This window comes from Mirounga angustirostris, unplaced genomic scaffold (genome assembly GCF_029215605.1).
Source record: "Mirounga angustirostris isolate CCGP_5_RB_7025 unplaced genomic scaffold, mMirAng1.0.hap1 SCAF_17, whole genome shotgun sequence".
Classification (NCBI taxonomy): Eukaryota; Metazoa; Chordata; class Mammalia; order Carnivora; family Phocidae; genus Mirounga; species Mirounga angustirostris.
The window spans coordinates 40,520,648-40,532,836 of NW_026991725.1; positions in this window are offsets into that span (position 1 = coordinate 40,520,648).

Consider the following 12,189-nt stretch of genomic DNA (forward strand, 5'->3'; position numbering starts at 1 on the left):
GGGGGTATGTTTTCTGTGTGTCAGCTTCTCCTTCCTCTGCTTCTCTTTCTTTGCCCACCTGTGGCAATGTTTTAGGACCCCGTGTTGAGGTTTTATGGTGTTTCTGAGAGTTTTGTGTATGTTTCCGTACAAACTTGGGTATGGCCACACACAGAACATATCACCAAATGCTGACATTGGTGCTCTAGCATTTCACGTGGAAACTTACGCAACTCCATCCATGGGGGTCCCGTTACCCTCCCCTGTTTTAAATGTCTGGAGTATCAGACGGCCCTATAACTTTTGTCCCACCACACCCAATTCAGAAAACTCGAGGGGAGGAAAGTCTGTTGTACATAACGCATTTCTGCTCTTTCCATTATTCCTGATTCCTTCCTGATGCTCAAGATTCCTTCTTTTATTATTTCCCTTCTGGATGAAGAACTTCCTCTAAGCCATTCTTTAAGGATATGTCTGCTCACAAAAATTCCTTTCATTTTCTTCCATCAGAGGATGTCTTTATTTCCCCGTTGTTCCTGAAGGGTACTTCTGCCAGATTTAAGGCTCACAGTTCAGAGCTCTGTTTCCTTCAGCACCTTTATGGGCCGCACTCCCAGTCCCGGGCTGACTCAGAGCCAGGCGTCAGGCCAGGTGCTGCTGTGGGGACAGAAGGCCCGGCCGCCTGGTGCCGCTCCGTGGGAGGGGACCTCCAGCTCGCGGGGGCAGAGAGCACCGCTGGGCCTGTGCTTCTGGTGGGGGGCCTTCCCTTGGCCCTGGGTGTCTCTCCGTGAGTAAGGGAAGCCCTTGCCTGGCCACTTGTTGTCGGGCCCCCCCAGTCCTTCCCCTGACTGGTTCTGCCTGGCAGGCCTGGTGTTTTGTGAGCCTCTCGCTCGGTCCAGGAGAGAATGAGCCTACTTGGCAGCCTTCCGTTGCTGGGTCGGGGCTTGGGAAGTGCGTTCCTCGGTCTGGGGGTGCGGGAGCTGCAGGGGGGTCCTACGATGCCTTGCGGCTAATTGTTCCTGACTCGGTCTTGGGGTCCCAACCACCTCACCTTCTCCCTCTGCTCTTCAGGATCCCCTTTGGGTTGCCTCTTGCATCATCCCCAGGGCCTGTAGCTGTTCTTAGCACAGAGGGGCGAGAAGAGACGTGTCGACACCATCTTTTCCAGACTCGAAGTCCCTCATTATGTGATTGAGTGACTGAAAGAAAGCGGTGAACACAGGCCCCTGTGAAAAGCAGGGTAAGTGCCTCACGCCGGAGCCGTGAGGTCCGGGCTGGACTGCGGGGCCAGCCGGCTCCTGTCATAGCCCCACGGCCAGGGCGGTCAGGAGCGGCGGCCCCCACGGCGGCCCCACTGCAGGGCATCGGCCCGGGGGGCGGGGTGACAGCCAACTGCTGCCCAGCTACGGGATGCTGAGAGTCGGAGAGAGGGGAGAAGCCCCAGCAGAGACGCCTGGAAAACAGACCCCACGGCGGGGCCGCGGCCACCCCCCACTGCCGGTCACCCTTGCGATTGGAGGGGTTTGTAGGGATGGATGTGCCAGCCTTTCGGGGTGGCCTCCCGAGACAGAAGCTCCATCCTCCCCGCCCCGACAGCCATTCCCTGCTGCCCCAGGGCCGAGCCTGGTGACTTGGCAGCAAACGGGGGCGGGGGCCGCACACTCCAGAGGGCTCTGCGGGCGCCCTGGGCCGCTGTCTTCCGGCTGCACGCTGGAGGCCCAGGAAATTCGGAGCTCGGTGTGCGTCTCTGTTCCAGAGCAGGGGGCTGCTATCTTTCAGGACCTGTCAGGCCCCCCGCGCCTTCTTGCCCCACCACAGTGGGGACAGCGGGGGAGGCTCGCAGGGCGCTGTGGGGGGTGAGGGCAAGAAGAAAGGGGCACCGCAAGAGGCCAATTCTTTTCCTTCCTTTTCCATTTCTTTCCATAGAAAGTGCCTTTCGGCACCCGGCTCTGTGCTCTGAGGAAGGTGGGAGTGGGACGGCGCGCACAGGTGAGTCGGACCCGGCTCAGCCCTGGGAAGAGCTCGGCGGGGCCAGGACAACATGAACCCAGCATCCAGTCCGGCCCCAGGCGCAGCGATGCAGAGCGCTGGAAGGTTTCAGACGCCCGGGTCTTTGCACAGGGCCAGTCTCTCTCTCTCCGTGGGCACCTGGCCGGGCCAGGAGGGCTGGTCCCATCCCCAGGCCTGTCGGCTGCCCCCTCCCGCGTCTTTCCTGCTGGGCCCTGTCTGTGGCTCCCCAGGCAGGGGCCCTGGTCCCACCCCCAGGCCTCTGACATTGTTGCCGGCTCTGCCCGGCCTCCCCCTCCTTCACCATGGGCGGCCTTCCCCGACAGGCACCCAGCATTCTGCGGAAGCCTGTAATTTCCAAGGGCTGAGTCACTGCTGGCTGGCTAGACAGGTCAGCATGCTGCCCAGCCCGGGGCACAGAAGTGAGCTACCAGGGCCTGTGCCCTGAGGTGAGGTGCCCAGGGACCGATTTCCAGGAAGCCTGGCCTGTGAATAAGTCTTAAAAAGCAAAGATCAAGGCGGAGAATAACCGAGCCTTTATTCCCTCACCCCACCCATGTCAGGAGCTGCCTGGCTCCCTCAGACTAGGTTCCAGCACGTCCAGTGTGCTCTCCCTGATGCTCTGGGGTTTTGGATGAAGGCTGCACATTTCGGAGAGGGTGCTGGACATATCCATGCAGAACAGTCCAGCAGAGGGTTATTGGAGAGCCAGAGAGAGGGGTGCTGCCTGGGATGGAGTTGAGGCTCATCCACTGAGTGGCTGTGTGACCTTCAACAGGTCACTTCACCTCTCTGTGCTTACGTTCCTCATCTGTGGATGGGAATGTGATGGGGCTTCAGTGAATCAGTGCAGGGGAAAGCATGCGGGGCAGGCTGGAGAGGATGCTAGAATCTGGAGGTGGGGTTCGCTGGGGGCAAGGTTTAGGACCAGAGGTGGGGAGTGGGGAGGAGTGTAGACAGGAGCTTTGAATGGGGTGTGACACTGAAGTTTTGGTTTAGGCCAGTCTGGTTATTTTAATAAGTGACAGTGAGTCTAGATGAGCAAAGATTAGGTGGTTCTTAGTGCTGACAATGAATGAAGTCTGTGAAGCGCGTGAGTGGTTAACAAGGGTGGTGGGGGCACCAGAGTGGGGAGAAAAATGATCTGCTGAGCTTGGCCCCTGCAGGAAGCTGGTTACACTCACCACGACATGAACTCCAGCCTACAGAGGAGGCGGCCGTCAGCTGCCTTCCTGCCATTACCCTACCTCTCCCACCTCCCCGTCCCCATCCCCGTCATCCCCGTCCCCTCCTCTGTCTCTGCCTCCACACCCTGCACCACTGCTGCCCAGTGTCATTGCCTGGAACAGCCCCCGTTCACCACACCCAGCTGTTTCCTGACCTTGCCATGCTCCTCCCTGAAAGGCACCCGTCCAAACCATCTCCTAACTGGGAAAGTCAGAGCAGCCCCAGAGCCTGCCCCTGCCACACCCAGCATCCCGGAAAAGGGCCCTCAGCTCCTCTTTGCCCCGCTGGGGGCTCCTGACCCGAGGTGGGGGTGTGCCGTTGATGAGCACCTAGCTGAACTGCTGGGCGGGAAGGTGTCCCCCGGAAGGCGCACCTTTTCCCGGGGGGCCAGGCTCAGTGCTGGGTCCTTTCTCAGCTCTTAAAGCCACCTTGCCAGGCAGGACTTGCCATCCCATTGGGCAGATGAGGAACAGACGCAGAGAGGTCCAGCAGCCCCTCCGAGCTCACGGGTCCCCTGCGCACTCGGCCTCCGCCGCCCCCCCCGCCGCCGCCGAGCAACCACAGCGTGCCGAGTGATCGGCAGCCCCCCAAGCTGGCAGCTGAGCCCCAGCAAGAAGGCGGCCATCCCGGGTTTGGGGATTGCATCCGAGTGTCATGGGAGCGGGCTGAACCTAAGCCCGCAAACACAGGAGGCCCAGAGCAAGCCCATTGCCTCAGTGTCTTCAGAGCTGACCCCAAGCCCCCAGCTTGCTTTCACAGGAAATTGTCTGTCATTCGGGATTCCTGCTCTTCCCCCCCCCCTTGCTGTCACTGCCACCGTGGGGTGGGCCGAGGTCCCAGGCCTCCCAGGTGGGCCCCTGGTCACTGCTCTGCCTTGGTCCCGCCGAGATGCCCACCATGGCAACCGCGGGGTCCTTTCTGACTCTTGGCTCTGCATCTGGGCACAGGGATCCCCAAGTACCCCAGGCCACCTGCCCAGGGTACCCTACAGCGGTTCCCTCCAGGTGTGTCGGGCTAGCCCCTGCTGACCTCCCACCGACCTCCATCCTCTTGGCCGCACACAGGGTCTCCTGTTTCTCTCTCACTTTCTCTCAAGGCACCCCTCCCTCCTGCACAACCTGCCCCCCACCCCCACCACACACACACACACACACACAGAGCCAGCAGAACTCTTCTTGAAAGGCAAGAGGGGACACTGTCTTCCGTCAGTGTCAGGGTTTGCTTCACGCCCTGCCGCAAATCCCTGACACCTTAGAATCGAGGTTTGGGGAAATACAGGGAAAAGGTGTGTAAATTAAGGTCTCAGAAAATCCTCCGCACGCAGGGGCTCTTCGGCAGCCCTGGCGGTCTCTGGCGGCTGTTGGAATGTTCCGCCTTGGGGTACGGTGGTAAGGGGATTTAGTCCAGTTACAGGATTGCCTGGGTTGGTCCCTCTGGGGCCCTTCAGCCTCTGATGCATTCCCATGTTTGTCCGGGTGCTGGAAGGGGCCGCCCAGGGGCGGGAAGGGGAAACGCGGGGTAAACTCAGGAGTGGGGGGAAAGCAGACCTCAGCTCATTTAACATTAAATGGGCGTTTACGAAAACGAACCACCACTGAGGACAGCCACCACGACCATCTCTATCTGTCCAGAAGGAGCATCCATTCCCGTGCGCGGGTCCTGACCCACCGTCGGAGAGTTTGCAGGACGTCCTGGGACCCACGGAAGCTGGTGTGGGATGAGGACGGTGCTTGCCACCTCCGAGTGCTCACAGCAGTGGACGGTGAATCAGAGTCCCTTTTTTTTATTGTGGTAAAATATCATAACACAAAATTTATTGCCTCACCCCCTTCTCAGCATCCTGTTCTGGGGCGTTAGGTCCATTCACGCTGTTGTATAGCCCTCACCACCATCTGTCTCCAGAACTCTTCCATCTTGCACAGCTGAAACTCTGTCCCCATGAAACACTAACCCCCCCAGCCCGGGCCCCCACCACCCCACTCTCTCAAGGCATCCGACTGTCTAGGGACCGCAGAGAAGGGGAGTCCTGCGGGATCTGTCTTTGTGGCCCTTTTCAAGGTGGGCTTCCTGTGTGTGGTTCCCAATTCTATCTTCCTGACTTTTCACTCACCTGCTGGATGCCCTTCCCAAGAGCCATGATAGGAAGGATATTGGCCCGCGGTCCCCAGACTGGAGCCTGGAAGGGACACTGAATTGCACAGGTAGGACTCAGGGAAGAGGGTATATTTCGGGGCCCCTGAATGTACACAGAAAAGATGAAATACCGGGGCGCCCGGGTGGCTCAGTCGGTTAAGTGTCCGACTCTTGATTTCGGCTCAGGTCATGATCACAGGGTCCTGGGATCGAGCCCTTCCTGGGGCCCTGCACTCAGCAGGGAGTCTGCTTGAGGATTTTTCTCCCTCTCCCTCTGCCCCTTGCCCCATTCACTTTCTCTCTCTCTCTCTAAAATAAATAAATAAATCTTAAAAAAATAATGAAATATTTCAAGCATCAGAAAAATGGAGAGCCATACAACAAACACCTATTCACGCCGCCTAGTGCTAGGAAAGGAGAGCATCCTGCCACATGTGATTCAGACCCTCCTTCCCTCTCTCCCAGTAGATGTTAACAACACACGCTTACACACAGAACTGAAGGCCCCTCTGTACCCACTGGGGCCCCATTCTTCCTCCTTCCCCAGAGCTAACTGCTGTCCTAATGTCTTTGCATTTATAATTTTATACTTTTTTTTTACTTGTATAAATATCTGTAAGCAACACCTAGAATTGTGTGTGTTAACCTTCCTGTTCACATCATTCTACATAACTGGCTTATTTGGACTTTCCTCTGTCATTTGATTTTATGGTTTTATTTATCACGTCTCTGTGTCCTCTTCCTCTCTTCTTTGGAACTGAGAAGGGTTTCCGCATTCTCTCTTTTTTTTTAAGATTTTCTTTTTAAAAAAAGATTTTATTTATTCATTTGACAGAGAGAGAGAGCACAAGCAGGGGGAGTGGCAGGAAGAGGCAGATGCCCTGCTGAGCAGGGAGCCTAAAGTGGGACTCGATCCCAGGACCCTGGGATCATGACCTGAGCCGAAGGCTTAACTGACTGAGCCACCCAGGCACCCCTGTGTTCACCCTCGTTTCTTGCAGCCTTCTCTTCCCTCCTGGCTTGACTTTTCTTCTTGCCACAGTTCACCCTTGGTAAATTTCCAGGGATGGTTTGTGGTTAGGGAACTCTTTCTTAGACTTTGCATGTTGGAAATGTGCTTGGTTCTCACTGCTGAGGAAGAGCTTAGCTGGCTCTAGAATTCTAGAATGGCAGCTGGGTTCCTTCGGCCGTTGGGCGGATTGCCCCAGACTACAAGAAACCTGCTGGATTCTCATTTCTCCATGGATGATCTTATTGTCTCTGATAGCATTTCCGACTTTTCTTTCTCCTTGGATGTGTGCCGCAGGTTCGCCATGACATCTCTAATTATGGATGGGTGTTTATTGATCCGGCACAGCACGTTTCTTTTTTAGTTTTTGAGAGCTTTCAGCAATTATGTTTCAGAACATGATTTTTTATATCATTCCTTCTATTTTCTTCTTCTGAAGCCCCTGTGAGATATATTCTGGAACTTCTTGATCCGCTCTCTGCATTTCTTACCTGTAACTTCTTGTTCTTATCTGCTTCATTTGTTTATTTCCGGGCCACATTCTCGGCAATATCTGCCAGCTACCTCATTCCTCAGTATGTCCAATAACATATATTCTGTCTGTCGAGCTTTAACTTTGAAACTTCTCATTTCCGGGACTGCCCGTTGATTCTTTATCATGACCGTGCGGTTCTGTTTCATTTAAGTTGGTTTCGCTTTCATAACTTTTTATTTTCTTTGATGTTCCTAAACACTTTTATTTGAAAACCATTTGCAGGGGCGTCTGGGTGGCTCAGTTGGTTAAGCATCTGACTCTTGATTTTGGCTCAGGTCAGGATCTCAGGGTCTCAGCATGGAGCCTGCTTGGGACTCTCTCTCTCGCTCTCCCTGTGCCCTGCTGCCCTGATCACATGCACTCACTCTCTCTCAATCAATCAGTAAATAGTATGAAAATCATTTTCAGATTCCTCTATTATTTCCACTTCACCAGGAGTGATTTTGTATCTGCATGGTTGATCTTCTGGATTGTCTTTATCAGCATTAGCTTTGCCCATTTTGGGGATCAGGTTTGTAGGTTCATCTTGAGTCGATGTTTCTGTCTCTCCAATCTCTTCCCCTCTCCGTCCATCCCCCATCATCTAGCTGCCTCCACCTGGCCTGCTGGGGGCTCCAGTGCAGAACAATGAAGCCATTTGTTGTTGGCTCGGAGTGCCCATCTTGTGGGGGGATGCTGGGGACCCAGCTGCTGAGTCCCTGGGTGTCATGGCTTAGAAACTATAGTTGCTCCTTTCCACTTGTCCATGCACACAGTTGGGAGCCCTGCCCCAACCCCCCCACGGCGTAGCCCCAGCCAGAACACTGCCCCCACTCCGCCATCTCCTTTCAGTTTCTGTTACATGGAGATGGGGATCTTAGGTTTTTTTTTTTTAATTTTTTTTTTTAAGATTTTTTTTTATTTATTTGTCAGATTGGGAGAGAGAGAGCACAAGCAGGGGGAGCAGCAGAGGGAGAGGGAGAGGTAGAAGCAAGCTCCCTGCTTAGCAAGGAGCCTGATGCGGGATTTGATCCCAGGACCCTGGGATCATGACCTGAGCCGAAGGCAGACACTTAACCGACTGAGCCACACAGGCGCCCCATGGATCTTAGGTTTTCTTCCGGCTATGTTTTTTAAATTTCTCTTTTTATAGTCTATCTGCCTTTGCTAAATGAGATGACTTGGAAAATGAACTTAAAGTGCCATCTACTTTTTTAAGCTTTAAATATTTCCTTTTATTGTAAATCCATTAAAAATAGAAAACCAGTGCAAATTTTCAGTTTCCCGGAATGTAATGGGTTTGAAGGTTAACTTTTAAAAATGCAACCTCATCAAGCTGACCCAAATGTGAGCTCAGCTACACATCTTTTTCCCTCCAAAATGGCGGGCTCTGCAGCTGCGTGCAGACAATGGGTAATAACTTCATGTTCCCATTGCAAAGTTGGAGGTAATAATATCTCCTTGCAAGATAAATGGGGTAAGCTTCTCTCTGTTGGAAGCCTCTTTGCTAACTGAATTTTTTTAGAAACTATTTTGTTGAATTATAGCATGACACGGCAAAGTGCACACATCCTAAATGAGCCACGTGACGAGCGTCTGCATGTGGATGTACCAGGGTGGCCTCTGTCCAATCCTGAGCAAGCCTGTGGCCTTGGAGAGGTCATGATCTCCATTCCATGCGTAAGGAAGTGAAAGAGCAGAGAGGTTAAGTGCTTTTTCCAAGGTTCCCAGCTAGGAAGAGACATAACAGGGAGGGCACAGCCAGGCCTCATGGCCCCACATTCGGGGAACAGCTCTGAGAGCGGGGGTGGGGGGTGGGGAGCATTTACACAGGAAAGGAAAATTTCAGAAGAAAGACCAGTCCTTTGAATATCTTAGGCTTTCACAAAAGAGAAAAGGGTGAACAAAAACAAAAACACGAAACCCACCTCTTTGCATTGTTCTCACTGGTCTCATTTTACTTCTGACTGGAACACGTGTCGGGGGCATGGCCCCAGCCCCCAGCCTGGTGTCTGGAAACCCCGACTGGGGGATGCTTAAAGCTCCTCTCCAGGACTGCCAGCCTAGGTCCGGCGGCTGAGGCCAGAGTTTCCAGATTTAGCAAGTGAAAATATAGGATGCTCCGCTACATGCTAATTTCAGATAAACAATAATTTTTTTAAAGTATACCTTTATGTCTTAAATACTACATGGGACATAGTCATACTACAAAAATGATTTGCTGCTCACCTGGAAGCTCAAATCTCATTGGGCATTCTGTGTTTGGTCCTGCAACTTTGCCGAGGGACACCTGCAGAGCATGAGGGCTGAGCCGAGTGTGCCAAGAGCACCAGAGTGTGCCCGCCCCACCCCCCACTCTGTGACCCATGGCACCTGCAGCCGCAGCCCCTGGCAGGCCCTATATTTATTTTTGCTTTTAATGAAAGCAAATTAAGATTCACTTACTCTGGAGAACTGTACCATGATGGCTCTCATGAGAAGAGGGGACACTCGGCTTTTCCCAGCCTGGCGCATCCCGCGTGGGGCTCTGGTTCCAGCACTCGCTGTTGGATGCTTATGGAGCGCCCCTGCATACGGCCCTGAGGGAGGGAAGGCCACTCCTGCCCTCACTCACTCACCGTCCACCTGGGGATGGGGGAGCGCCACTGTTATACCCCAACCCCACAATAGCCCAGGGCAGGCGTTGTTATCCCCACGGGACGGGTGAGGAAACTGAGGCACAGAGATTTAGGACTGTGCAGAAGCTCATCGGGCTGATGACTAGCGGCCCTGGGCTGTCCACCCAGACCTCGGGTTTCCCTCCAGCAGACCGGTGGTTTGAGCCCAGGGAGCATTTTGGAAAGCTCCACCGCCAGACCTGATGGAACGGGCCTGGTGGGGAGCTCTGAAAGCTCCCTGGGAGAGGCCAGTGGACAGAGACGAATCTGGCTTCTCCCTGCACCTCCTCCCGGCGGGGGGAACAGCCCCACGGAGGCAGAGGGGCTCCAGGGCCAGACGGTGTGCTAGGGGCCCAGGAGGCACGAGCAGAGGCACAAAGGTGGGATGTGCTCCTGGGCCAACCGAGGGTTGAGCTCCAAGTGGGGGCTTGCCGGGGATTCCCACTGCCCCTGAGCCGAAAGCACGGGTACTGTGTTGCCAAGGATGCCAGTCCCTTTCCCGCCTCACTCCAGGGCCTGGTGGTTTTCCCATCAGAAACCTCATCCCGGCTCCTCCTCCGAAGGGCAGTGGAGGGGACAGGAAGAGTGGGCAAGGCCAGCAGGAAGTGACAAGGGCAGAGGAGAGCAGGCCCAGGGTCGAGGAGCCTTCATCTGCAGCTGACGTTGGAGCCTGGCGGACTTCCTGGCTGATGGGTGGCCCTCCCTGCCCCCACCGACCCACGGCCCTCCTACTAGCCTCCTTGCCCAGAGAACGTCCCGCGGAACCGCAAGGCACTTGTAACAGAGGAGTCCTGGTGTCCCAAGTTTGGGAAATGCTGTGTACTCTAACTCTTGTTGGAGTGTCACAGCATCTACGAGCACATTAAAGGCTCTGAGAAGTCCTACAGCAAAATGCTGCCCCGTTAGTTTTGTTTGATGTAAGTGTGGACGCTTTGTGACCTCAGAGCCCTTCTCCGTACAACGAGGGACCCTGAGAGCATCATGGAATGCGTCCTGGAGACGGGCAGTGGCTGCTCCCGGCGTCCCGAGAAGGGCTCCCGAGAGAGGGGCGGCAAGTGGGGTCTTATCTGGATCCGAGGTGCCAGGTTAATCCTTCAGAAGGGCCACCCTTCCTCAGGCTGCTGGCGAGGGAGGGAAGCGCCTTGTCTGAGGAAGCACTCGGCGTGAGTCCAGGACCGATCTCTCCCTCCAGGGGGCGCAGCCGCTGTTTGAGGCCCCACCTGCAAGAATGGCAGATTCGGACTCTCAGGATTTGGGGCCCAGCGCTGGCTTTCGTGGCCTTGGGAGAAGCCGTGCTTCGTGGGGAGGGAAATCCTAGTGTGCGGGCCCTGGGTGACCTCGGACTCCGTGTCCCATCTTCCGAGACACGAGAAAACCACCCATTGAAATGAAGGTTAAAGTCACTTTGAAAGTCAGCAGTCCAAACTGCCCCAATGTAAAAAAATCCTGCCTGAGGTCCTGATAACGATGAGTGTGATTGTAAAAGATCCGAAGGCCAGACAAAGCTGTGAAAGTATACCAACATCGACCTCGAACACGGGTGTCTACGCACACAGGTAAGAATATCCATTGATAGGAGCCTGTCCGGACGTGTATACATGGTGTGGGTGGCTGTTTTCTCAGATGGTGAGAGCAATATACGTTCATCATGGAAAACACGGAAAAATACAAAGAAGAAACCAAGCCACCCATAATCCCACGACGGGTAGGCACTGCCGTTAGCATCCGGTGTAACATTTCCTATATTTTAATGTTTCTTTTACTATAGGCGTCATCTTTCTGTTTTCTAAACAAGATCTCTGCGTACCTACGGCCCTTGCAGCCTTCTTTTTGTTTTTTAAGTAAACTCTGTGCCCAACGCGGAGCTCGAACTCACCACCCCGAAATCAAGAGTCGCACGCTCCACTCCACCAACTGAGCCCAGCCCGCAACCCTCATTTAAAAAAAATAACTTATTGACGGGGTGTCTGGGTGGCTCAGTCATCAAGCGTCTGCCTTCGGCTCAGGTCATGGTCCCAGGGTCCTGGGATCGAGCCCCGCATCGGGCTCCCTGCTCGGCGGGAAGCCTACTTCTCCCTCTCCCACTCCCCCTGCTTGTGTTCCCTCTCTCGCTGTGTCTCTCTCTGTCAAATAAATAAATAAAATCTTAAAAAAAAACTTATTGAGGTGAAAATCACATAAAGTAAAATAACCATTTAAGGCGAGCAAGTCGGTGGCATTTAACACATTCATGGTGTACAAACATCACCCCTATCTAGTTCTGAAACTTTCCCCAAAGTCTTCCTTTGGCACTTCTTGAACGCTAAAGCTGTTCCTGAATACTGGCTTTAATTCCCTGCACTGCCGGCAGGCTGCTGAGAAGGTCCAGTGCACACCTGTTGTCCATGTGTCTGTCTTCCCCTCCCAGTGCCCAGCAGACTCTGGGAGGGATCTTGACAGCCGAGACCCACCCTCGATGCCCAAGCACAGACGCCACTGCCCAGCTGATGGGTCCCCTTGGATGCTTGGAAGCCTCCCCAACACGACATGCCTGAAGCTCAGCCGGTCCTCCATCCGTCCCTCTTTCGTCTCTCTGAGCCGTCCTGATGCAGCCCATCCCCAGGCCCGGGTGACTTTACCTCTGGGGCTCCTTTCTGATACTCTGCAGTTTCTCTCTTTGCATC